The sequence below is a fragment of the Varanus komodoensis genome, unplaced genomic scaffold (genome assembly GCF_004798865.1).
Source record: "Varanus komodoensis strain SLA01 unplaced genomic scaffold, ASM479886v1 scaffold23, whole genome shotgun sequence".
NCBI lineage: Eukaryota > Metazoa > Chordata > Lepidosauria > Squamata > Varanidae > Varanus > Varanus komodoensis.
This window is the reverse complement of record NW_025335627.1, coordinates 14,742,752-14,768,956: the sequence shown is the minus strand read 5'-3', so window position 1 is coordinate 14,768,956 and position 26,205 is coordinate 14,742,752. Positions and strand designations below refer to the sequence as shown.

Sequence of the window (26,205 nt, the reverse complement as noted above, 5' to 3'; positions counted from 1 at the left end):
TTCTCTATTAATCAATTATTCAAATTTGATCACATCAAGTCAAGCACTAGTTATTACTGCAACCTGTGCTCAGACTGAGCCTAAGAAGGTGTTGCACTCAGCCAGCTAGCATTGTCCCAAAAAGTTCAGAAAATGGTGGGCAAAACATGTTGGGAGTTGTTGTCCAACCTGACTGGAGGGCAGTAGGTTGGGAAAGCCCATTCCCCAAAGTAACAAGTACAAAGTGGCTAAGAGTTTCTGCTGCTTGGATTTTTCTAGTTTGCTATTGAGTTTCTCAAACCTGCTTGAACTAGTAAAATCGATGCAATTTTGGTGGAATCGGGTCCAACAAATTCCTGCCACTGCCTGCTACCAGACAAATGTTCATGGAGAATCTCCAACTTGCTTGCTCAATAAACCTCTTTCAATTAGTCAGAGTATCTGTACAATTAAAAGCAGTACTTGGCTAATCTAGGAGCCTTCACTCTATCTTTCAAGCTTAAGGAGTTGTATTTAAGATTCAAGCACAACAGTAAGATCATTTGGATAATGAAAGCTATTACTGTTCATCTTCTTTTTCCCACTTTCACATGAATAAAATGCACAGGCAGACTATGTTTCTTTCTTTCAGCTAAAGCAAAAGTTAACTCATGGGATATCTACAAATTAACATAATATGTCCTTTGCCTTTGCTGTTCTAGATGAAACTTATAACTAATGCTGAATCAATTAAAATAGATAAATCTGTAATAAAGCGTTACTTGAAACCTGAATTTCATCACTAATTCTCTGGGGAGTAAAGGGAAAATACCTCAGGCCAAATTTACCTAATTGTTCCACAATAAATCCTTGTGTTTAATCATAGGCTGCTTCAAAGGAACTCCCAATAGTTTTAATTAATTAGCTTTTTGCCACGTTATTTTATGGAATTGAAAATGGTTCACATTTCTTATCTTAGTTGGCAAGCCATCAATTTTTTCACTACAGGATATTTTGAGGAAGGAATCTTATTCCTTCCTTCAGGTGCTTTCATTCAAGGAAAATGAATCTGGAATTAATTACATTTATGCAGACAGCATATAGGATCTGCTTTCACATTAATCATTTTGTGATACCACAGTAGGAAAAACACACTGCTTGTGTTTATTTTAATGAATGGAGAAAGCTGACAAAAGTTATATCCAATGTGGAATGAGAGTGCATCACTTTCTGGCCACTGCTCAGAGTGGCAGAGCACATGATCTGCATGTCCATCAGCTCAGGATCAGTCCTGGGCATCCACCATTTGAAGATTTCAGAGGTAGGAGATGCGTCACGCCCTCAGAGAAATGCTGCTAAAGCAGGCAGTGCCAGATCGGAAGAAGCAACAGGCTGGTTCAGTATAAACCAGCATTTTATCAAGTCATTGCCAGCTAATCTGCAGGTTCTTGCCTGAGCAAAATATGAGTGCAATAGGTGCACATGAACTATACATTGAATGACCAGCCTTGATCTGGCATCAATGCTGATCAGTACCTTGGAGTTCCAGCAGCTGGACTTATTCAGGAAGCTAGTTGCTGAATCAATTACCTCATGCGTATTATCACTATGTTCAAAATCACTTTCACTTTTGCTAAAAGACCATTCCTTGTTTAAATATTCTGGGATATGGGTGCACACTACTAAGTATCAGAGTTAAACCCAAAGTAGCAAAAATATTTGAAATTAAAATTTGGCCTCTCAGGGGAATGACAAGAAAGAAGAAAGCTGAAATACTACAGTGAACGACATTCATCTTTGTTGTAGGATATGGCATTAGAGACCACTTGCTAATATCTCTGGATTTTGCCAAAATATGTGGAAGCCATAATTCACACAGCATAATTCAGTTTGAATTGTGAACACGCACCAGCTTCCACTCATTGCTTTGTCTCTGAAAAGGCTGGGTTGACCATCATGAAAGCACTCGAGTGACAACTAACTAGTGGTGGCAGAAACAAGATTAGCTAGCACAGTACAGGAAATGGGTGTGTCTTCCACTGAGGGATGTCAGAGAAATCCACAAAGGACTCAACGGTGTTTGGCTTTCTCTGAATCCAACTTGTTGGTTTCACAGTAGACTGACTTTTCCAAAGGCACATACATTCCATGGACTTGCAATATTTTATTATGTGACTTGTATGCAAATTTAGTTGTAGTCAAATATAAGAACCAAAAATGTGCATTCCCCTCACAGGCTAAAGTACTAAAATGCACTGTTTGTGGGGGACATTTTTAGGAGTACAAAAATGCACAATTCTGAATTTGTACAAATGCAAATTAATTCATTTGCACAAAATCCACCAATAAGTGGACAATAGAATGAAAGATATCTGAGAACATTCAGGCATTCCTACTTCCAAGACAAATTTTTAAAAAACAATTTCATTTGTTCTTCTGAAACATGTCTTAATGTTCAGCTTTCTAATCACCATATAAAAGTAAATTAAGATAGCTAAATATATATTTGCATGGTACACCATCTTCCTTTTAATCTTCCTTTTAATTTGGCTGCAAATCACAGAGAAAATAAGATTGGTTTCAATACAAATCTAACCTGTTTTTCAATTTCCATTACCACCACCCACAACAGCTTTGGAGTTTTCAGAGTTCTTGTCCATACGAAATACTTCTGCTAATAGTTAAGTTCTGGAGTGCTCGAAAATCTTAGTGTATATTACCTAGCTACAATTCTTAAGTTCTGGAGTACTGCAAGTCCTTACATACATTAATTGGTTGTGATCAAGTTACCATCTGAGTTATAGGCAAAAGTCTGCAATAAAGACACCCATCACATTGGGATGGATCCTAAATCAGGATCCTCTTATTGCAGGGGGCAGAGTACCTGAGGTCACTAGTAGCTTTGCACAAATGACTTCCTAATTCATAGCTCATTATCTGAGCTGCTACACTAAACCATCTCCAAGAAATGATTTCTCTAAGTCCTGCATTTGAGATAAACAGTATCAAAACAAGCAGCTTAATCTAATAAACGGCTGATACTCCTACACCTAAAATTCACTGTTCTTCCAGAGGCAAAGTCTGGCCTTCTCCTCCCTCAGTCCAATGGTATTTTGTTATACAACTAATTCAGAACTCATAATTACCCTACTTAATTCCCTTAAGTCAATGGTTCTCAACATGGAATTTCAGTTGGCTACAGGTGAGGTCAGAAAATCCACCCACCATCAAGTAAATGGCCAGATTCAGTGCTTCTTTTTCCACAGGGAAGCTTTCATACCAAAGTAAAGAATCAAGGAATCAAAAGTTTATTAGGCAGTCACAGACTGTTCAGAAGCAATGAGCTTTGCATATCCAGAATATTTTTTTCTAAGATGAAACTATTTCTACCTTACACAAAATACTTTCTAATAAAATCCCAATTTTTAACTGCCTATTTGCTTGTGGAACCCACACTGCAGTCAAGATGCCCATCCATTAGAATGGATCCTAAATTTGTGGCAGAGAAATCCATTTGAAACTGTGATTGGTTACTTTATTATTCCTTTTCTTGGCTTTCATTTTTACTTCCAGTTGTAATTCTAAATTGCTTTATAAAGTGAACTATAGCTCTTAATAAGCCTCCCTGCAGCCCACACATGTGGCCTGTGATGTTCTGAAAACCCATGCACTAAAACATGAACATGATGTGAAGAAATCAAGAAAGAAGACTGGGTGTTTTTTAGGAGAACAACACACACACACACATTTTATATAACACGCACATGCTGACATGACAAATCTCCCCCCTTAATCAACTTATTTACCCTCTTGAAAGCTCATGATGACAGAGTGTCTAAATCGCAGCAGCTTGGGAGCTGATATCCTTCAGTGTCTTCTGCACTGAATTATTGCTCTCTTGGCAGGCATTGCTGACGGAGATGGAAAGGAGTGATAGTGTTCCATAACAAAGGGTAAATGGTAATATCCACCACTGCTTTTTTGCTTCGCTATCAAGATGCTGGCAGGAACTGCTTCACCCAGGAAACTCCATTGCTGCCAAAGCAAAGGAATCTCCCACCTTCTCCCTCCCCAAAGGGTACACTGCCTGTTTTCTAATATTTTAAGCTTTTCTGATATTTAAGAATGAAGCAAAGGGATTTTATAACCACAGTCACATGGTGTCTCCACCTCACTGTCTTCTCGCAGTTAATTTAGGACCCTGCCCCCCCCCCCCAACGTTATTGAATGGGTCCTAGTTAAAGAAGAGTATCTTTTCCTGTTTTGTGCTATTCCAAATCACATGTATTTCTTTTTGGCAACATATTCAAAGCTTTGCTTGGTTGTATTACCAAGTCAGAGGAGCCATTGGAACAATTCCATACCGCAAAATGCTGGGTGCCTGAGGTGCCTGGGGATGTGACACACTCTCGCCTAATGCCTTCCGGATGTCCTGAGACCTGCACTGAATATGCTGACCTGCTGGGATGGGTAGGTATGAAAGCAGCCTTCAGTCAGTGCACTGCAGTCTACCAGCCAGCCTTCATCAGCCAGCAAAGAGCACATTAATTTTGAGTAGCTCTAAGAATATATGCAACTAAAGAAGCACAGTGTGCTTTTGCTCCAATCATTTAGCATAACTGCTTCCTGATCAGCCAAATATCCTCTAGATCGATGCATCTCTGTCACTAGTTCTACTGTATCATTGCAATTTTGCCTTTCTTATACACGAGTGTTTTCAAGCAGCTATCAAAGAAATATACAGCTTCAGTGTCATACCAAGAATTGGTTACCCAAAGCAGGAACCACCTGGTGACCCCACACTAGGGCCAAGACCCTTGGTGTGCCATTCAGACAGGCACCCGTACCCTCATCCACTGGCCCCTCCTGATGCAGCTCTGCCATGTACCTGATGTTGCATGGCAGAGCTCCTCCTGCATAGCCTGCAATTTGGTGCACCTTTAAGGTGGAAGTTCAGATTGTTTTTTTCCCTTCCTGCAACACGTTTGATTTGCTTATGTGCTTCATATACTGGAAATGGCTATCTGGTTTGCATGATAGGAAAAGTACATAGGAAAATGTAGCTGTCAATGGCTACTAATCATGATAGCTATGTGGAACCTCTGGTACAAGGGACGCTGCATGCCTATTTCTGTGAACACTGTCAGCATGAGAGCCAGATTCACCTTGCAAGCACCTGCAGAACCAGGAATACGCTGCAGCTGCTTGCATGGAGCAGTTGCGTGGCAATTAGGCAGCGCAGCCGGAGAGCTGCTTAAAGGGTTTCACTGCACTGCGGTTCCTTGCCACAGCAATCTAAGAGCTTTGGTAACTGCCTTGTGTGCTGGCCTCTAGCGTCCCTTCCCCTGAATCCTTGTTCCTTCCTGCCCATCTCCAATCTCTTCCTGCTTCCATCCTTGTATCCAGGTGGCTCTGCTCTACCAGGTACCTACACCCATCTCACCTTACTCCCTAATATGATTGTCTTTCCAGTACTCTGGCCCTCTAAACCCAGTGTAAGCTTCCACTCTGCATCTGCAGCCTGATCCTGGTATCATGATTGCAGTTGTCTGTCACCCATGCCCTGGAACTTACAAACAGTAGAGGGCTGATGTGCCTGTGCCCCATTTGTAAGCTTCCTCTGGGCATCTACTAGGCCTTTTTGTCAAAAGGAGGCTGGACCAGGCAGTCTTTTCATCTGACGCAGCAGTGCTCTCATGTTCTTATCCTTGAAGGTCCTGAGAACATTGTATAATAGCACTGAAAAGTAGCCAATTATATTCTTGGATGAGCATACTTCCACATGCTTTCTCTGCTATATGGCATAAAAAGCCCCAAAGAGACATTATTCCGTTCAGACATTTAAAAGGCAAATAATCCTCATAGGCTGAGTATATGGTCGCACTTTAGATATAATAATTGCTCCTGCAGGCAAGCAAACTTTCTGAAGTACCAAGGTGTATATTTGGGTTTAGCTGATTTCTTACAAGCTCTGTAATGGGTGCCTGAGAGTGTATGCAATTACAGTAACAGTTTACCAAGGGGAAAAAGAAGTTTGTTAGATGCAGGACAGTATTAGAAAACAAGCAGATTACATAAATATGCAGAAGCGCATCTTCCATTACAGCTGGAAACTCACATTTAGTGAGAGGATCTTTGGATCTGTATATTCAATATCCAGTCCTTGGAGTAAAAAGTCAATTCTGTAGAAGTAGGAATTGCACTAGATTAAGTGTTTGTAGGGTTTGGTACAATATTAGGAACTTGCAGTAAAAGGGTGCCAGCTTCCTCCTTGTGCTAACCACTGCCTTTCTGTTCCTCTTTTCCATCATTAATGCCAGCACACCTCCAAGGCCTGCCTGACATTTAGCAGGAAAATACAGTCTTCCATATTGTCAAATTAATACCTTGAGTATATGGGGCCATAGAAATACTTTAATGAAGCACAGACAAACCAAACAGCTAATTCTCATAAAAAGCAACTGGGGTGGTATATTAATTCTTGGACAGCATCATATCAGATAGTGGCGGACAAGTCTCACGTGACTAAATTATCCCCTTTGAAAACACATTCCTACCTTTATGAAGGGGGCATTCTAGACTAAGGATGTCAGATCTGCCATGGATGTAATGGAATCTAGATTTCTATGAATCTGAGCCATGAATTCTGCAGCAGATTGGTTTTTCCTGAGTTGCACAGAGTCTACAGACTTGCAGACCATTTTTTAACTTCCAGTAATTTTACACAGTTGCAGAAAATTTATGAATGTTTTAAAATGGTCACAGAAATGTATTTATATGGATTTATGTAAATTAACATATGCAAAAATGTGCAAGTTGCCCCAAATTGCACCTTTTCAGATTAAAGTGAAAAAATGTGCATGGAGGGGATTTGTGCATTTTTGCAAGTGTGAATTTGGACAAATGCATCCAAACGCATTTGCGCAAGTTCTGATTCCATCAATGAGCAGATGCCAGAACAAACAGAGCCTGCCACTCCATGAAATGCAGACAGAATTGATTTAACATAGCCCATAAAGTTCTAGGCTAGATTCTGCTTTGTATCTAGTTTTCTAGGCAAAAGGATAATTGTTGTTATTGTTATGTTATATGGAGGAACAGGCAGCCACATGAGTCCTGTCCTGGAATTGGGAGTGGTAAAGCCCAGGCCTAGGGTTGTAAGACAGGCTGCTTGGAAACAGGGAGACCTGCTGTTTCTGGGTGATGTGTGAAACAGCTGCTGCTGTTTAACCGCCTTGGGCTAGCCATTTACGGGGCTTTTAAAAGATGTCTGTGTGGTTACAGAAGTTCCATTTAAACAGCATATTCTAGTACTATAGTAATCCAACCAAATCCTTAATTTCCAATTAAGGGGGATTAATGTGAAAAACATTTTACATTCACAAAGACTATCTCACAACGATCCCTCATAATTTCTGGATATGGTGAATTTCATTACAAGCCATTTATTAACCCCACTTGGGAAATTGCCATACTTCTAAGAGTCTTTTTTAAAGTTATTAATAACCTTTAGTGCCACTTAATTGATTTCCTTCTTGGAAAATCCTTCAGACTTGGGTTGGGGGATTCCCTCTGACTGAGTTCACTCATTCAGTGTTTGTGCCTGATGTGTAATACCCAAACAGATGGCAGAATCACTCTGCTGTAAAGGTGGAATGAGAGTGTGAGCTACAGAAGTGGGGAAAGAACAAGGAGCTGCAGAACTTAAAATGAGAACGTGTGGTGACATGGTTCAAAGAGCACTGAATCTTTCTCCCGAGGAAGTGAGCCCAGGACTTTACCCTCCACAGCATGGTATATTTATAGCTGCATCCTGTACGTTTCATCCCTAGCCTCACGTGATGTCACCAGGGTTGGGATGCTTCTTAAAGTAGTATCATTATACTCAGTTTCTCTACACGGCTACATGAAATTAGCACACCTTGTTTAGTGATGAGCCATTTCTGCGCGTGGCTATGGACAGTGTTACGAGTATTCTTGAGGAATGGAAATGTGCGGTCAGTAGCAAGATCTGCCAAGACTGGATGTACATAAAAGAAAAAGAATTATTTAAGTAGTGCTAAGTACATTATAACAGCAGTGTAAATGGCTCTAAACGTACTATCAATTTTATGGCTATGTTCTCTCTGTACACTATTAAGTACAGCTAAAGTAAAAACTTTTTTCAAGCTTGGAGCAGTGAGCTTTATGGGAGCGAGATTGGCATTTCACTTCGCATTACCGTTCTAGCAAGGAAGTCGCTGTGAACCCAGCAAGGAGTCAGGTACCAAGGTGCAGGCCCAGAGGAAGGCGCATAGTCCTTCCCGTGCATGAAGATCACCAACATTCTCCACTGAAGAGACAAGGCATGTCCATTAATGACCCTGTTGCAGAGGAGCTGGATGTGCACACAGGGCTGGGCCACATTTTGCACCCTCTCCCAGTCACTGTGGCTGACCCGGGCGGCCTGACCCAAGCGGGCCTTTCATACTTACTCAGCATCGCCTTTTGATTATGACCAGAGCACCACCAAAGGGCACTTACAGAATCAAGGCCTGCCTGATGCCGTTGGGAAGAGGGGGCCCTTCCGTTTTCTTAAATTGGGTGATGAGGGCTGCTACTAGTGCTTTCCAGTCAACATGGAAGTACCCCTACAGATGGGCAAACTGGCGAAGCACGAGCTCACACGACTGTTCCTGCTTCCATCTCAAAGCTTGCTCTGACTCGAGAAGGCATCAGATGGCCAGCTTTTTTTTCCTTTCCGCATGTCAGCTCCTGTTTATGTTGCATGCACATACCTGCATCAACTGTGCACAATTTGAAATAAATACGTTTTTCTCCCATTTACTAAAATGCATTTGTGTACATTTAGAAAAGCAGACTTTTATCTGCATTTTTCAAAACTGCACATGCAGTCATACATTAGGGGGTGTCCACAAATCATATTAAAAGCTCAGGAATGTACATACTTTGTCAATTACACCCAAATCCATGTTTGGCCTAGGAGCTGTACACTTTCGTAAGCCCTGATCAAAAACTGAACTGAAGCTGGTTTCTTACAGATCCCTAATCACCCCTTCAACTGACATCTTAGGCAGGGACGATTTAAGCAGTTTTCCTGAAATGAGGGTGGCTGCATTTCAGATCCAGAAGAGCAACTGCTTCTCCTGAGAGGTGATGGGCGCTTCTGGTGCTCCCTGTGAGAGAGGAAAGCATCTGAGCAGAGAAGAAAAGGCAGGGGAGGGCAGAATGCCAGCGTCTTTTCACCCAACCTTAATCAGTTATTTTCACTATTTTCAGCAACTTGGAGTTTGCTTGTATGTTTCAGATTTGTGTGGTGCCTCTTGGTAGACTTGGGGCTCCCTTCCATGCATTTTGGATGTATTATCAACACTTAAGGCAGACAAGAAGATCAGGAGAACAGTGATTACTGTACATACACCAAGGCCTGCTTCATTTGAGGAAATATATAAATTGTGTCGAGCTGCACCATTTATTTCAATGCCTCTGAAATTTCAAATGTTTAAAGGCAGCAGTGCTTTAAAACTGACACAGAGTCTGAAATAAAGACAGTCACAATGGGCAACACAAGAGTAAATAAATCTGTATTCTGTTTGAAATGAAAAGCTTTGTTATTCAACGGATGGGCTGCAACAGCACCACAGGAGCTGTTCTGGTTTATAATGCAAATCATGTAATTTGGGACACACGTTATGTGTATTAAAAATGCAAAGCAAAATCTGTGTGAAATGCTGTTAATTGGCAAATGCCACTTTCAAAGTGTAATTTTCTCAGGCATTTACTTTTTTTTTAGTTTGAAAATTAAAATTAGAATATGTAGAACATTAGCTGCAATTCATTTACTGGATCAAAATAGTTTTTGAGCTACAACAAACTGAAAATGGCAGCTTAAGTAGAAAAATCCAGATTTACAAAATACAGGCATATAAATAGGCAAAGTAAGGCAGGTCCCTTCTTGGGCTGGGCATTTATTTATTTATTTATTTATTTATGAGATTTATCGACTGACCTTTTTAAAGAACTTAAAATGGACTACATCATTCTCTTCCTCCTGCTCTAAATCTTCTCCCCAGAACAATAACGCTGTGAGGTAGGCTGGGCTGAGAGGCTGTGACTGGCCCAGAGTCACCCTGTGGACTCTAGGGCTGAGCAGAGACTAGAATGCAGATTGTCTGAGTCCCATTTGTTCTGAGTTTTGCTCAGTCAAATCTCTGGCTCTGTTCTTGTGTAAATGGAGAGTGGTGTGGTCCAAATTTAACAACTCCTTGTACCAGGCCTATGCTACTTCTGAAGATGCTTTACGGGTGGGGGACCACTTATTATGTCCTGGGAAGAGAAAACCTAAGTGCAAAGCTGTGGACCAGTTCCAGATGCAATGCCAAACTATAGCTGAGCAGCTTGTGTGCATGTCTGCATGAACCCCGGGTTGATGGTGCTCTCCCATCCCTCTCCTCCTCTGGCAAGACAGCAGGGGGATTAGAAGTGTGTGCATCTACTCACTGAATGAACAAACCACAGACACTCTTAGGTCTTAAAGATCATCAGTGCCTTTTCATTAAAAAGACACTAAGTAAATGTGTGCAAATCAGGTTATTTGTGTAATTTGTGCAAACTGGAAGCCCAAGGCTATGCACTTCTAGTGCAATTTTCACAAATTACATGTGCTGGGACTATGTACACTAATTTGCAAAAGTATTCATCTCCCTTTGGCTTTTCTGCATTTTGTTGTGTTACATCTTGGGACTGAAATGAATTGCACTGGCATTGCTTCCAGCTGATGTGAGTAAGATACTCAACACAGTAGAAGCAGAAAATACTATTATTGTAATAGAAAAGCTAACAAAAACCAAACTGGTACCGCTTGGGTGCATAAGTATTTGCATCTTCGTTGTGGCATGTCCAAATAAGGCCTGGTCCAAGCCACTGCCTCCAGGAGAGTAGCTGAATGGAGTCCACCTGTGTGCAATTCCAGTGCTACATGATCTCAAGTTAAATGTACCTCTGGAAGGCCTCAGAGCTTGCTGGAGAGCATATATAAATAAGCATCATCACAAAGACCATGGAGCTATCAACACAACCCTAGGAAAGTTTTACAGAAGTGTCAATCAGGGCTGGATTATTAAAAAAACAAAACAAAACACTTGCTGGATCCAAACATACAAAGCTGACAGAGACCTACCCAAGAAGACTCACAGCTGTAAATGCTCCCAGAGTCACTTTTACAAAAAAATGACTCCGGGGGGGTGGGGGGTGCTGACTACTTATGCAGCCAACAAAAGCCATCCTGTGTTCAGTATCCTGTATACATCAAACGGTGGCAATTCCAAGGAAATCCACTGAGATTCCAAATTGTTAAAAACAAAAGTGATAAAGTCAAAGGGGGCGGGAAGATACTTCTGAAGGCACTGTAGTTTCTGGCTTCCAATTCATGCGAATAGTGTGATTTATGTAATTTGCATCAAACTGTACACATTTGGTAACAAACTGGCCAAATTGTCTTAGCATATTTAGAAAATATGCAACCTGCATCCTGAGACTCAGCCCACTTCCACTGATCTCCAATAAGTGGGACTTTTTCATGTCAGCACCTCCCTAGTAGGCATTGCTATTAAGAGGGCAAGAATGCATTGATCCCTGCCCTGAGGAGCTTCTGAGCCCAAATTCCACCCAGAGAAGCAACAGAAAAAGGGGCAAAAACAGATTTGCATAGGATCCTTTGGGCCATCCATGCTTGCTAGTTAAGTTACAGGAGGTCATGGAAAAATTGGCACAGCGCATTTCTCAGACAGCCATCACAAAGTACCAGTGAAATCAAAAAGGTTCAGCTATCATTCCCAGCAAGGAGAGGAACATGATGAACTTGCCTGCCACACAGTTGTTAAAGATGAGGCACTTACCAGAGAAAAAAGGGTTGCAATTCCAACTGAAAGAACAAACTGCTCAAACAAAAGTCTGGACCTGGAAGGATAAATCTGTCAGTTTCAATATCTTCCACATTCAAATTGTATTAATGTGTTTGCTGCCAAATATGGAGAGCTTTGTGAATTTTATTTATAAACCTATTAGATGTATACCCCACTTTTTTCTTATAAAGAAGGCAGCTTACATTCTCCTCCTCCTCTCAGTCTTATCTGCACAGCAACATCCCTGTGAGAGGTTGGGCTGAGAGTCTGTTGGCTCCATGGCTGATCAGGGACTCGAACTCAGATCACCAGGCCTGAGCTCTTAACCACGACACCACAGTTTTGCTGAACAATCACCAAACTCCAACTGAAATCAGATTTTACCCACCATGAATTAATTGTAGAAACATTCCACAATCAGAGTTTTCCTGTAACTAGGTTGTTGTGAAGTAAGATCCATATTTACTCAGAAATAGGTTCAATGAGGCTTGAACCTCTACACACACTAGTATGCCTGAGATGCATGGTCATAGGACTCCATCCTCAGAATACAAGGCTTCAACAATCTGTCTCACAGAATTCTTGGACAATTCTGAGTCAAACAACTTTATGTTAGTAAAGGCTAATCAAATAATCAGCTAATGAAGCTATGTTAAAATCTTTGCTAGATGAATTAATACCTCCTAGGCTCAGTTCTGAATATTAGTACTAGAATTTACAGAGACTGGTGTCAGCCTGCCCCTCCAATCCCTGGGTTGCTGCCCAGCTTCTTCTACAGTGACAATGACAGTCCATGTTCTGAAAATCATCTGTGAGAAAATGCAGGCTGATTACCTCTTCATAAGCCCAAGCTGGGTTACCAAAATAGAGGTTAAATATAGAAAAGCAGTGTTAGAAACAAGCAGAATCATTGGCTTAGTATAGAACCTGAACAAAGGCTTTCTTAAAATATCATTTAAACTAAGCAAAATGCATGCCACAACTGTCCCAGCACACCAGATGCTGAATGATCATTTCCACAAATTGATCTTTACAAATGATAAAGGCAAGAATGCTTTTTTCTGCATAGAAAATAATTAGGCTCAACTACTTTCCCTCTCACATTAGGAATTTCTTGATGACTTGGCTCTGAAGATGACCATCTTTGCGTAATTGCAAAATGAGACAGGCTTCCAAAATTATTCCAGGGCTGCTGGGAGGGGAAAAAACAACCCAGCAAACCACAGGTACTTCAGAAGGCACTTGGAAGAACCCTCCACACGGAATGCCAAGGATGGTCCGTCCACGGGGCAATGGTCTGTCCACGGGGCTTGCAGGGCTGGCTGCATCTCCAGGACAGGAAGCTGCCTGGTAGACGGATCCACTTCGAAGACCCAGTGAGCACATGGGCTGCCAAGCAGGTTGTTAGGCAACTATCATACTCTCGCCAGTGCTGCCAGTGTGCTGAGCAGGGAGCAGAAGAGAGCAGCTCTGCAAGCGAGCTGTAGGCAGTAGTGCAAAGCAATCCACCCTCTAGCCAGAGCACAGAAAAGAAGCCAGTGGGCAGAAAGGAAAAACTGAGCAGGCAGATGAAGAAAATGCAGAGCTGGGCCTACTAAGCGGATTACAGCTGTATGTACTGACAGTAAAAAGTTATCTGCTTTGCTATTCCGTATATTTATTAGTCTGATAGGGACTGTCCTTTCATATCCAAGATAACCATTTATCGGTTTGAAAAATGCATGATCAAATGCAGGGATAGTAACCATGGCTTTCTTCTCTTGGTGATAAAAAAGGTAGCAGACAAAATCTGTGTGAGAAAACTAGCCGGAAACCACAGCCACCTCTCATCTCGTCTCTCCAGGATGAACGAGAGGTGAGAGGACCTTTGCACCACTTCCATGCCAGACCATGGGCTCCGGCGTACGCCGTGAGTGGGAACCTCAGGCCACGGGTTGGGTCTGGCCTGCCAGACCTCTTCATCCAACCTGCCACCTCCTCCCCTCTGGGCCGTGCCATGACATGGCTCTTCCTCACAGCAGTCTCATGCTAGAGGAGCAGACTCAGGGCACCGCTCCCTGTGTGTGGAGAAAGGGGCAGCCACTTTCCACATGCACAGAAATGAAAAGAGAACGCAGTTGGGGATAGCCAGTGAAAGAAGGGAGGAGAAGGGGAAAGAGAGAAGGGGCAAAGAGAAAAGGTGGAATAGGAAAGGGAACAGGGGAGGTTTGCTTTGGCAACGCTCACTAGGGACATGGACCTGAGATGCAGTGGGATAGCCTTCTGGCCACTTATTCTGAAGCAGATGGGCCCTGACTTAAAATAGCAACACTTCAGCTACTGGGGCTGCAGGAGCACTTCTTCCAAAGAAAAGGGAGCAGAAGCCTGAAGAAAGCAGTTGATACTAAGCAAGTGTGCCACACTTGTGAATCGGCTGAGGTCTGTAGAGTGGGGCTGGATCCTAAGGTAACCTAGTCAAGTTCACAAAAGGAATGCTTGCTACCCTTCCTCCCCTAGCATCTACCTGCATCCCCCTCCCCACCACCAAAAAAGCAACCCGGGTAGGTTAGGGGCCTTCTGCATGATGTGGGGTGCCTTGGAAGAGCTCATGAAAGGAGGAAGGGATGGGAGACTTTGCTTCTGAAAGCCCTATTAAGTGAACCTGGATTCATGCTCCTTCTCAGCCCCCTACAGTCCACTCCACATTGTTCAGGAGCCACCACCAGTTCTCTAGCAAGGGTTTTCCTGCTGTGAGCCTCCTAACTCAGCTGAGGACACCAACCCATGGCTGATTGGGCAGGCTACTGATGTGCACAGAATAAAGACATGAAATCTCACATGGGCCAGTTCACTGCCCACATTCAAGAGCCTCCATTGGTGTTGTAATAAGAGATTTGGCTTCTATGGTTCATTATGACTTTTCAGATAATGCACAGGTAACCAAGGGAGGGGGGGAGAACCTCACACTGTATCATCAGTGGTGACTCCAATACAATATACATTCTTTGTGAAGAATGGCCTCTATGTCAAGCTGAAATATCATAGTCTAAGGATGGCATAGTCCAGGTAAGGGGAAGGGACAGAAAGTTGTGCCATCTCTTTGCAGATAACCTGGCTGCTAAATGTGTGAAATGTTACACAATACCACCCCTTAAAAGCTAGCCAAAGACTAGCAGAGAATAGTTGTATGGGTAGGAAGGTGTATGTTGGCTGCCCTGCACTTTTCTGTATTCTGCTTCTTCACAGTACAGAAATCTGCACAGACGACAACAAGCTCCAAAGTATAAAGCAAATCCAGAGTGAATCACTTGGAAAGCACCTTTCTCAAAAAGGCTACTTTGAAGGGAATGGTTGGCTCCAGGCCGCTGTGCCCTCCACCAGGGCAGAAGAAAATCTAAGTCAATTGATGTAGGTTTCATCACTTTACTTTAACGGGTGGAAAGGGTATCTTCAGGTAACAGCAAGGAAAAGAGAGTAAATGTCTCATGTTTGACCGAGCTGGAAAATAAAATAGAAGACCGAGGTCATGGATAGCATCCCAGGTACCGCAATGAAAGCCTAACTTCTCACCTCCAGCCCTTTCTGCGGCTGAACACTGTGAGTGACTGAGCGGGTGCACCTGTGTGGCAGGGGTGCAGGTAGGAGCTATGGAGGAGGCCTGAGGGGAGCCAGGCTCCCATTGCTGGGACAACCCACCTTGAGCTCTTGGGTAGTTCTGCAACTTCTGCTAGTAAGCACAATCATTTCAAATGCCTGCCTACGGTTTCCACAGACTGGAAGACATATCCCTCTACAATGGCCAATTAATTTAAGATATTAATTTAGAATATATGAGAGGGGAGAGGAAAGCAGAAAAAGAGCAAGAAGGGAAACAGCCCTTAAAATCCCACTGGCCCACACAATCTATAAATAAATCAAGAGCTTGTCTACACAGAGATGCCAGAAGAGCCAAGCCTGCCTGGAAAGGGGTCCAGCGTGTCTGAGTCAAAGGCCCTCTGCTCATTCTGGGCTCCCTGTCACTGTGTGCTTCTCATTGTTCACTTGCATTGGGCGTGGCTTCGTTAACCGCATGCTTTTGCTGGAGCTGCTGCTGCAATTCAACAAGACACCCTGGTAGACAGTAGCAGATTGTTTCTAAGTCTGTTTCGTGTGTGTGTGTGTGTGTGTGTGTGTGTAAAACTAGAACCTGCACAGCGCAGAATTCTGTTTGGGTTTGCGCCCAGCAAATTAATTTAAACTGTACTTTTTATTTTCCTTTTTTCCTCTACCTGTTTAAAATTCAAGCCAGGCTGAGAAGAAAACTTCAGGGGCTCAAATTGCCTAAGCAAAGCTTTTGTTAGCAAGGGATTGTGGGGGCTTTGGCAGGCAAAGCTGAAGCTCCTGTTCCACACTGCAAAGTAACAGAGCCATGCATCAAATGCCCAGGACAGAGGATGCGAGGTTGCGGTGTCAGCTGAGGGATGGGGTGAAAAGGCCAACCTTCCCTCCCACAGCAGAATGATCTTTGGGCCCTACTGCTTAGGGATCAGTTTGATTTGTAAACCACCTTTCAACTAAATTGGTAGTCAAGGCAGCTTAAAGCACCATTAAAATTGATGATCAATACAATAGGTCCTTGAATTGTTATCTATTATTATGCTTTACTTAATTTCTATACTGCCCAATAGCCAAATTACTCCCAATGCAGTAAAAATGTAACAAGTACAGAATAAAAAACAGCACCAAACCCAATAAACCCCTTTTTGAATAAAGCAATCTTTGCCTGCCCGTGGAAGGACAGCAGAGTGGCTGCAGTATCCTGGGCCAGCAGAAGGCTGCCAAAAGTGTGAGTGAAAAGGGAGGTGCCACGCAGGCTGCCTGCCACAAGACCACGGAAAATGCACGGGAAGCACTCTGGGATTAGTCATCAGCTGCTCAGCTTGTGCAGCCAGCACAAAGGCGGCTGGCTAGTTCATGGTCTGCCATTGTATGTCCTCTGCATGACAGGGGAGGGTGACCGCACAGAGGTATTATGCACTGTCATGGATGGCTTGGCTCCTCTGGGGTCTGGCTGGGCAGGAATGGTGGGCATTCGTCACAGCCAGCCCAAAACGTTTTGCTGGCTGAGGTAAACGAGAAAAGGTATTCCTTTTCATTCCATATGAAACAGTTGATGGAACAGACCCCTCCCCACCCCCCCCGCCCCCAGCCATGGAATAGTAGCACCCCTTGCACTCAAAGGCAGAAGCTAACCTAGGTGGAACAGGACCAGCTCCTGGCCCTCTCTTCCCACATCCTGCTGCTGCCTCCCAGTATCCAGCACCTGAGGTAACCTCCTCACTGCCTAATGGTGGGCCAACCCTGGTGTGGGTGTCTGTGGGTGTTGCTGTGTCCACAGTTGATTAACATGGCAGCATGGACCGATGGCCTGCATGGCCCCTTCCAACTCGACTGTTCTATGATTTCTGTGTTGACTTCGCCACTCAAGCACGTAGGCTCCTGACTACATTAAACCAAGGCAATGCCCTGTTAGCAGCTGCTGGCATAGCAGGACCTTTGTTTTGCCCTGTAAACCATTGCACTCGCTCACTAACAAGTTAGGAGCACTGGCTCATTGTTCGCGTGCAGTGAACCAAATTTCAAAGACAATGGTTGCCAACTGAGCTATCACAATAACCACACTTTATGAAGGACACTTAACACTTCTGAGAGTCTACTGGAAATGAGAAGGAGCCAAATTCATACTGATCTATATGTAATTGCTTTGGAAAGCTCAAAGAAAACAGCACGTCTCCTTTGTATGCACCGAGCAGCATTTGAATTCCATTATGAGTTGGGAGCTACAGAGGAAATCCACATTCATTTCCTTTCGATAACAAAGTCTATGACTTTAGCAAAGGATTCAAATCACACGATCTTTCAAAAGCTAATTTTGCTTTCATACCTTCTGCCTGAGTCTCCAAGTTTCTAAACACAGCCACACAGCCCAAGTGCCCTATGAAAAGGAACCTACAGTCCAAACACTGAACTTTTAGAGAGTTTTGAGTCCTTCACACAGAGGCTTCGCTGACTTTTCCTACAGAGCATTCCCATGGCCTGCTGACTTTGCCTGGGGGAAGCAGAACATTATTCTGAATCCCAGCTGTGTTCCTGAGTCCTGCAATTTCAGAGCTGGAATCGCAGAGGCTGAGGCCCTGCCCTGCCCTGCCCTGCCCTCCCTTCTTCCCCACTCACGGCCAGAGCACAGGTGAAGGAGGCACCATGAGTGGGCACTCCAGCCTTCCTTTCCAGCAGCCACTCTTCTTCCCTGCTCACTGCTGGCACCCGCAGCACATGAGGAAAAAGGGCAGGGCAAGCACGTGTCGGCTGCCATGGTCAGTCTCTTCCCTGCTTGCTGCTGCTGGTGGCACCGGCAAGCACACAAGAGTGGCACTGCTTGTGCAGAGCATGGGACTCAGTTCCTGGCAAACACCCTGAAAAGCCGGCATGCCTACCAGGAACTCTGACTCCAGACTGCTGCAATTTCTTGCATGTCCACCATCACCACCACCATCATATCACATTTCTATATCGCCATAGCTAAAGCTTTCTGGGTGGTTCACAACTTTTAAGTCACCCATCCAGGTTTCATCCAGGCCCGGCCCTGCTTAGCTTCCAAGGTTAGGCAGGATCAGGCACTTCAGGCTATATGAGAGCTGGTGTCTGAGCCTCCTTCCCACCCCATCCCTGGTACTCTAGCCAGCTGCCTGGGGGGCAACAGCACCAGCTTTCTTTGGTTAGTAGAGATGTGGCTGGCACTGGCCACACTTTCAGAATCCCGTTCCTTCTGAGATTAGGTGGCATCCATGTATCAGCTGAGCAAAAAATCAGTGTATAAACAGTGTATTGATCTTGTTGTAAAGTATTTTGAGGTGGCTTAGTCCTGAATGGAGAAATAAGACACTTTAGCATTACAAAATACTTGCTTGTCATGGAAACAAAAACTGCTAGGACTGGCCCCATCGGTGCGGGTGTTCAAGGATACGCTGGACGTCCACATGGTGGGCATGTCGTGAGCGGAGCCGGCTGGTACCGGAGGTCAGACTAGATGGCCCGGGAGACCCCTTCTGACTCACTCTGTTTTCTATGTTTTCTATGTTTGTTCCGATGGATCAACAAAGCTGCCTGAATTTTTGGGCCTTCCTGGGTGTCATGGTGAGGGGGGCAGTCATGCTGAACACTTGCTCCTCAAAGTCACTCATGACACCATGATAACTATCAGGACATGTGAGACATTATTAACCAATTACACAGAGAGCCATAATATTGGCATGAGCCATTCTGAACAGCTATTTCTTCCAGAACTAGCCTTCCCCAGTTTTGCAGACAACCATTGAAAGAAGGTTAAAATTTGGCTGTGAGGCCTATTTTACTGGCAGTAGATTCAGACAGAAAAGAAAAAGCTTCTTCAAGCAATGCATAATTAACTTCTAGGAAGAGTTGCCAAGAATGTGGTGTTGACCAGTGGCTTACAGGGCTTTCAAGAGAATTTCTGCCTGCTTTGAGACATAAGCAGGGGGCATGTTTGGCAAGGGTGGGAGGCAGGGTGGGAAGGGAGTAAACAGTGGCACAGGCCCAACACAGCTAAGGGGGCTGCAGAGAAGACAAATGAGGCATGGCCAGGTCAGAGGCTGAAACAGAGCCACCCACGAGAGGCTGCCACTGCAATGACAGGGAGGGGGAGATTTTTATAAAGCTTCCGGTGATTCCCGGTCAGCCTGCCTGAGTGGAGTAGTAAGAATCCCACAGCCATGCCCGGCACTTAACCCTGCAAGCATCCACCTTCGCTGGGAAACTGAGCCACTTGAAGAAGCTGCAGCTCTTCTGCAGGATCCTGGCCACTACAAAGATGCATCCATCAAAGGCTGACGGCTAAATAACAGCAACAACAAGCAACGACGTTTGCTCTGATCTGGCAGGGCTCCTCTTCAGTTCAAAGAATTCATGGCACTTCCTTTTGAATTTCTTCAACTGTACACTTCTAAAACAATCTAAAATAGCTTCTTCATGCCAAATTCCTTTAACTTTTGTTTTAAACCAGCTACTGTTGAAATGCTGAGTTTTGCCACATTTTTGCTGTCTCAAAATTATCATATTTTATTGATTTTCATAATTAAAATGACTGCTAGTACAGTACTAATTGATTTTGTGATGAAACAATTAATGGCGATTAATATTTAAAGCTATTAGCATCAGAAATTTTTCTTCCAGCTGTCATTTGCTGTCTCTTAATTCATGCCCTTAGGCAGAAGATGTAAAACAGCAAAAACTTTCCTTGACCAGATGTCTGCAGAGGCGGTTTCCTCTCTCCACGCAGGACTGCGTGTGTTCGGCATTCCTTGGTATTCTGGTCATTATTTTGCAATCTGCTATGAATACTTTAGTGTCTTGCCAGTTTTCATTCTTCAGTCACCTACCTTCTGCTTACTAGACATGAAAGGTTTTGCAAGGGTATTCATTAGGGATGTGTAAGAAATTTGCTACACTGAAGTATTGTTTAGGGATTTTTTTCACTTAATTCGCATCCACACAGCCCCAAACACAATTCGCAGTCAGGAACCCATACCATTCCACGCATGTAACACATTTTACAAAACAGAAAATAATTGTTCAATAACATTCACACATTTGAAAAATGTACAAAGAAACATGTACATACTTTCCAAAATGCACACAAACATGCTTTAACTAATTGGTGGATGTGGCCGAAAGTACACACAGAAATGTGTACATTGTCAAAAATGGATATGAATTTCTGTACAGATTTTAAAATAATAAATGCAGGGGCAAGGGCTTTGACCTCAAAGATGCAAACAATCTCAGTGGAGCTGAAGCAAATGGATCAATGCATCCATACTATTCTTTAGGATCATCGCATGAAATTAAAACAGAGCTGATTATGGTGCAGGACTTCTGTACTGCCTTCTTGCAAGAACCCAGTGGTCACTTGGCACCTTCATTTTTGATGTCTTTACTTCTCCGTTCCATTTCATATGGGCATGTGTATGTGTTTCAATGACATATGCACATTTTCACATATAATAATCAGGAATAATCACCAGAAGAAACATTTTAAAGTGTTTTTAAATGCCAAGCTTGCCTGAAAGTGTATTTGAAATTAGTGTCTATTCCTTGTTACATATGATCTCATAAAACAGAAAAATGACCATGAATAAATAAAGCACTGGAATAACATGTTCACTTCACAGGTTTAATTCCAATTTAAGTCAGTAGTAGAGTGGTTATTTCTTGCATTTCTGAGCAGGGTTGGGAAAGATACCTGTCTGAAAGCCTGGACAGATGCTGTCAGTCCATGTAGTGAATATTATTGGGATTTACTTCTGAACAAACAATGCATACACCATCAGACTTTAAGAAAGAAAATCTATTTGAGGGCAGAGAGGGAATTGGATTCTCTCACCCACAAGTTATTTTATGATGTTTGTTAAAATAAAACTATTAAAATGTCCTTTATCTCCAGCTAGTTCCTTCACCAAAGGAGCAAATAAATCAATAAAATAAAATGAGGTGAGGAAGATAAGAGAACTATATGCTCTCAGACAGAAATTTTACTGATTATTCTTACCAAATAACATGCAAACGTTGCTTGCATCTTTTATCTAGAAGAATCAGTCTGAAATGATAACGGCAATTCTTAGATCCTTGTAATTTCAAATTCTCTGCAGGATTTTAGGCAAAAGTCCCCCCCCCCCCTTCAGTCTAGTCATGTTTGCAATCTGTAGCCATTTAATGGGGAGTAATCCTATTAAATGCACTGGAATATACTTCTGAAATATGCAAGGATGGTATTGTGGTACATAGGCACTTAGGTGGGATTGTGTGCCCTAAAGACTTTTCTGTCTTAAATGTAGGTGTGTGTGCTCCTGTAGAGTTAATACCAAAGTAAAAAGTGGCCATATTTGGGCGACACGCTCCAGATGAACTAAAAAACCCTGATAGTGACACATCAGTCCATGGCACAGTTCTGCCAACTCTTACTCCAGTTTTCAGCAATCCGGTGCCCTCCAAATGTGTTGACTGCAGCCAGCATGACTGGGAATTATGGGTGTTGCTTTCCAACTCACCTGGAGGGCACTACTGCCCTGGCCTTTGGTATTCAGCAGGAGGAGGTGCACCAACGTGCTGAATGCATGAGGCTCCCTGGGCTAGCCTGAGGCAGTGCTGCCAGGGTCTCCCGTGCACGTCCCACCCAATATGTCTCAGAAAACGTCTCAGCATGCACACCCAGGCAGCCCCTGGGGGTGAGAAGGGAGCTGGCCAGTCAGTGCCCCGCCTCCTGATCAGGAGCTTTCCACATTTAAATCTGTAAATGAAAGGCAACGCTTTCCAACCGCAAACAGGCATTTGCTGGTGGAAGGTGGCGGCAGCAAATGGGTCTAGCCACATGGCTCCCCACCCGCCCATGTTCATCTAATATACAGAGGAGGCATGTGCACCACCATAAAGGCACATTTGGTTTGGTTCCTGTCTTAGCACTTTTTCCCAAGAAATATATTGGGCAACACCGAACAACATATGAGTGGACTTTTGTTCATGAAGCTAGACTTCCCTTCCCTTCCCAAGCACCAGGGCTTTTTTTGTCATAGAATGCACCGGAATGGCGTTCCAGCACCTTTTTTTTGATGGATTTTTCCAAGTGATTGTGAATCGCCCTGTTGGGCATAGCAGGTCGGCAGCAAAAATCATTAATATAGTGCCTGCAGGCTGCTTGTGTGTCGACACTGATTGTCGGCGCTGATCGTGAGGGCGCTGCTCGGCTTGGGATCGGTCGTGTGGTTGCGCGCTGAGTGCTTACTGCCGGTGGTGACCATTGTGTAAAAGTGTGACCCCAAGATGTGAGTTCTGGCACTTTTTTTTTTTTTTTACAAAAAAAGCACTGCCAAGCACTAACGTGCATACCCACCCAATCTGCTCTGGTGGGTCTCATTCTGGTGGGGCATGAAGAATACGGCAGAAAGGGCAACGTTGTTCCATCTACAGTGTCCATTCCACTGTAGATTCACCTGTGGATGTCACCCGCTGGAACACACAGCTAGGACAAATGGCTTATTCTTTGTCAGGAATGAACTATTCCCCACCGGAGATATCTAGGCTCCTGGAGGCATGTGATGGAACTAGTTCTCTTGTCTACCTTACACCTGGATTCTGCATTTTCAATAATTCAAGCAGATTCAACCCACCCTGCAAATAAAAACTGAGAAAAAGTTGATACATGAGGCATAATGGGAGGGAGACTCTACCTGTTCATAATTAATCATTCCCAGTCTACATGGAAAATCAACATATAACTATCTGCTTATTTTATTTTCCATAGACAACTGTGTTTTTTTAAATCCCTAAAACATCATATTGGTACAGATGGATGGGTTAAAAACATACGGAAGGGCAGGTTCCTTTCCTATCTACCATCCTGAAGGCACCTTCTCATAGCACTCTTCCACTATTTGTGTTTGGCCTCGGTCGCTAAAGCATTTGTTTTCTCCCCTCTTCACAGAAAATCACTGTGACTTGGTATTATGTGAAAACACAGAGCATTGATTCCCAATGCGGTACATTATCTCCAAATTACTCAATAACAGAATGCTGCAGAACAAGCAAATGAGTAGAATTAAATCCATAGAATACCAACACCTCCCACAGTTTTTGCTGAATAGCTTAATAATGTCTTAAGCATGCTATCAACTCTTAAGTATTAGATTTCACCATGTTTTCTACATCTGAAGAATGTTTCTGCAGATAAGTTCCTATAAAAACCAAAATTGGCTATCGAATGCCTTGCAGCATGTCCTTACTTAAAGATCTCAGAACCCCTATAACTGTGCTATGAAGAAGGAAAGCAAAAAGTCCTGTCCAAATATCACTTTGATCCAGTGAAGAACCCTACATTATCAGAGTTGTTGATACCTCATTCATAATTATGGTACAGCATTTTATTTATTCGTTTAAAACTTGTGCATCCAGTCCTGATGTCTTGGGATGGCCTACAACAAGAAGCAAACAAAATACCAAAACAAAACAAACACAGCACCCAGTAAGTCAAGGGTTTACTCAACCCTTGCCCCTCACGGCTCCTCACCAAAGCCAAAAATGGGACAAGCACCTGGGTCCGGGAGGTCATCAACGCCTCTCGGAGGGAGGACTGGGTCCCAGCCCCTTTGAAGGAGGTGGTGATCAGGCCTGTCCTGAAGAGGGTGTCTCTGGACCCAGAGATGGATGCCAACTTTAGGCTGGTGCCAATATCCCATTTTGGACAAGGTGCTCAAGTGGGTGATGGTGGAACAACTCCAGGTACTCTTGGAGGAAACTGACCATCTAGACCTATTTCAGTCTGACTTCAGATGCAGCTATGGAACTGAAACTGCCTTGGTTGCCCTGTATGATGACCTGTGCAGGGAGAGGGATGGGGGAGTGCATCCCTGTTGGTTATCTTGAACCTCTCAGCAGCTTTCGATACCATCAACCATGGTATCTTCCTGGATAAGCTGCCCGGGTTGGGAGTTGGAGGCTCTGCTTTGTGGTAGTTCCACTCCTACCTGTCTGGCTGATTCCAGAAGGTGGTGCTGGGGGGATTATGGCTCTGCACCATGGCAGCTTTGCCATGTAATTCCACAGGGTTCCATTTTATCCCCCATGTTTTTCAACATCTACATGAAATCACTGGGAGAGGTCATTTGGAGGTTTGGGTTGCAGAATCATCAGTATGATGATGAGACTGAGCTCTACCTCTCCTTTACATCTAGTCCAGGTGAGGCAGTGGCTGTTCTTAACTGGTGCCTGGCTGAGGTAATGGGCTGGATGAGGGCCAATAAATTGAGGCTTAATCCAGACAAGAGGGAGGTCCTGTTGGTGGGTGGTTCAGCCTTCCAGGTAGGTGATCTTATTCCTGTCCTGGATGGGGTTGCACTCCCCCTAAAGGATAGGGTTTGCCATTTGGGAGTGCTCCTTGACCAAGAGCTATCCCGGGGGTTCCAGGTGGCAGCAGCGGCGAGGAGTACTTTCCTTCAGCTTTGGCTGATTCACCAACTGCATCCTTACCTGGATGAGCATTGCCTTGCAATGGTGACTCACACTCTGGTAACTTCCTGACTGGATTATTGTAATGCATTCTACATGGGGCTGCCCTTGAAGATGGTCTGTATACTTCAATCGGTTCAGAATAGAGCTGCCAGGATGTTAATGAAGACCGCCCAGTATTCACATATAATGCCAGTCCTCTATTGATTACACTGGCTGGGCCCAATTTAGAGTGCTGGTTATGACCTATAAAGCCCTAAATGGCTTGGGTCCGGGATACTTGAAGGAACACCTTCTTCCCTATGTGCCTTTCCACCCCTTAAGACATGTGGAGGTCCTGCTCCAGAAACCCTCCTTGAAGGAGATTAGGAGAGTGATGACCCAGAGGAGGGCCTTCTCTGTGATGGGGCCCCAACTATGGAATACGCTCCCCCCAAGAGGTTCACCTGGCGCCAACATTATATTTTTTTCAGCATTGGGCAAAGCCGTTTTTATTTTCCCATTATTTTAACGTTTAATTGATCTTAACTGGGGTTTCAGTGTTTAATTGTTGGGTGCTGTAGTGTTTGTTTTATTCTACAACAACAAATTTTAAAAAAAACCCTGAAAGAGCTCTGATGGGCAGCACTGTGAGGATGCAATGGAAGCAGAGATGAATTCCTTCTTTGCCACCCTCACTTCCCCAGCGTAAGTTCAATAATGAGCATTAAGATGTGCTCAGTCAGATTCGTCACAGAATTTCTTCCACCTGCACTCTAGTCGTCTCCCAGCCTGCTTCACTGCCCACAACTCAGGCGTACACCAAGGTGCCACGCGGACCCTGCATGACAGGAGAGGACACTTAGAAGCAATTGTGTTGATTGCCATGGTCATTTCCCCATTCCACAAATCAACCAGGGCATAGGCAGGAGGGCCATTTCTATCAGCCGGAAAATCCCCCAGAGTCCATAAGACTACAGGGACAGACCATTTTAATAGGGTCTGAACCCTTTCAGAGGGAGAAACTGGCCCTGAGTTCAAACCTCATGAGGAAGTGATCTGACCGTGACAAAGGTGTTAGAATCAAGTTCCTCACTTCCGGATCACCCTCTTCTGCGCTGTCGAGAAAACCAGGTCTAGAGTGTGACCTCTTTCATGGGTTGGGCCAGTGACCTGTTGAGACAGTGCCATGGCTGTCATGGTGGCCATGAAGTCCTGAGTTACCCCAGTCAGAACAGTCTTGGCATGGAAGTTGAATTTCCCCAGGACCAACATCCAGGGGGTTCTTAACACCAGGTCTGAGATGATCTTCATCAGCTCAGGCAGGGAGTCT

At 43.9% G+C, this 26,205-nt stretch overlaps 1 protein-coding gene and 1 long non-coding RNA gene across 9 annotated transcripts in view; both read right to left on the bottom strand.

Moving 5' to 3' along the window:
• Positions 1 to 26,205, bottom strand: part of ERBB4 (erb-b2 receptor tyrosine kinase 4) — a 935,345-nt gene that overhangs the window by 467,313 nt on the left and 441,827 nt on the right. The gene's annotated exons all lie outside the window — the stretch shown is intronic.
• LOC123024392 lies at positions 9,806 to 26,068 on the bottom strand. Its single transcript, XR_006414919.1, has 3 exons — positions 26,056 to 26,068; positions 22,995 to 22,999; positions 9,806 to 10,088 (listed from the first exon to the last, which is right to left on the bottom strand). It is a non-coding gene; the product is annotated as an uncharacterized LOC123024392 (long non-coding RNA).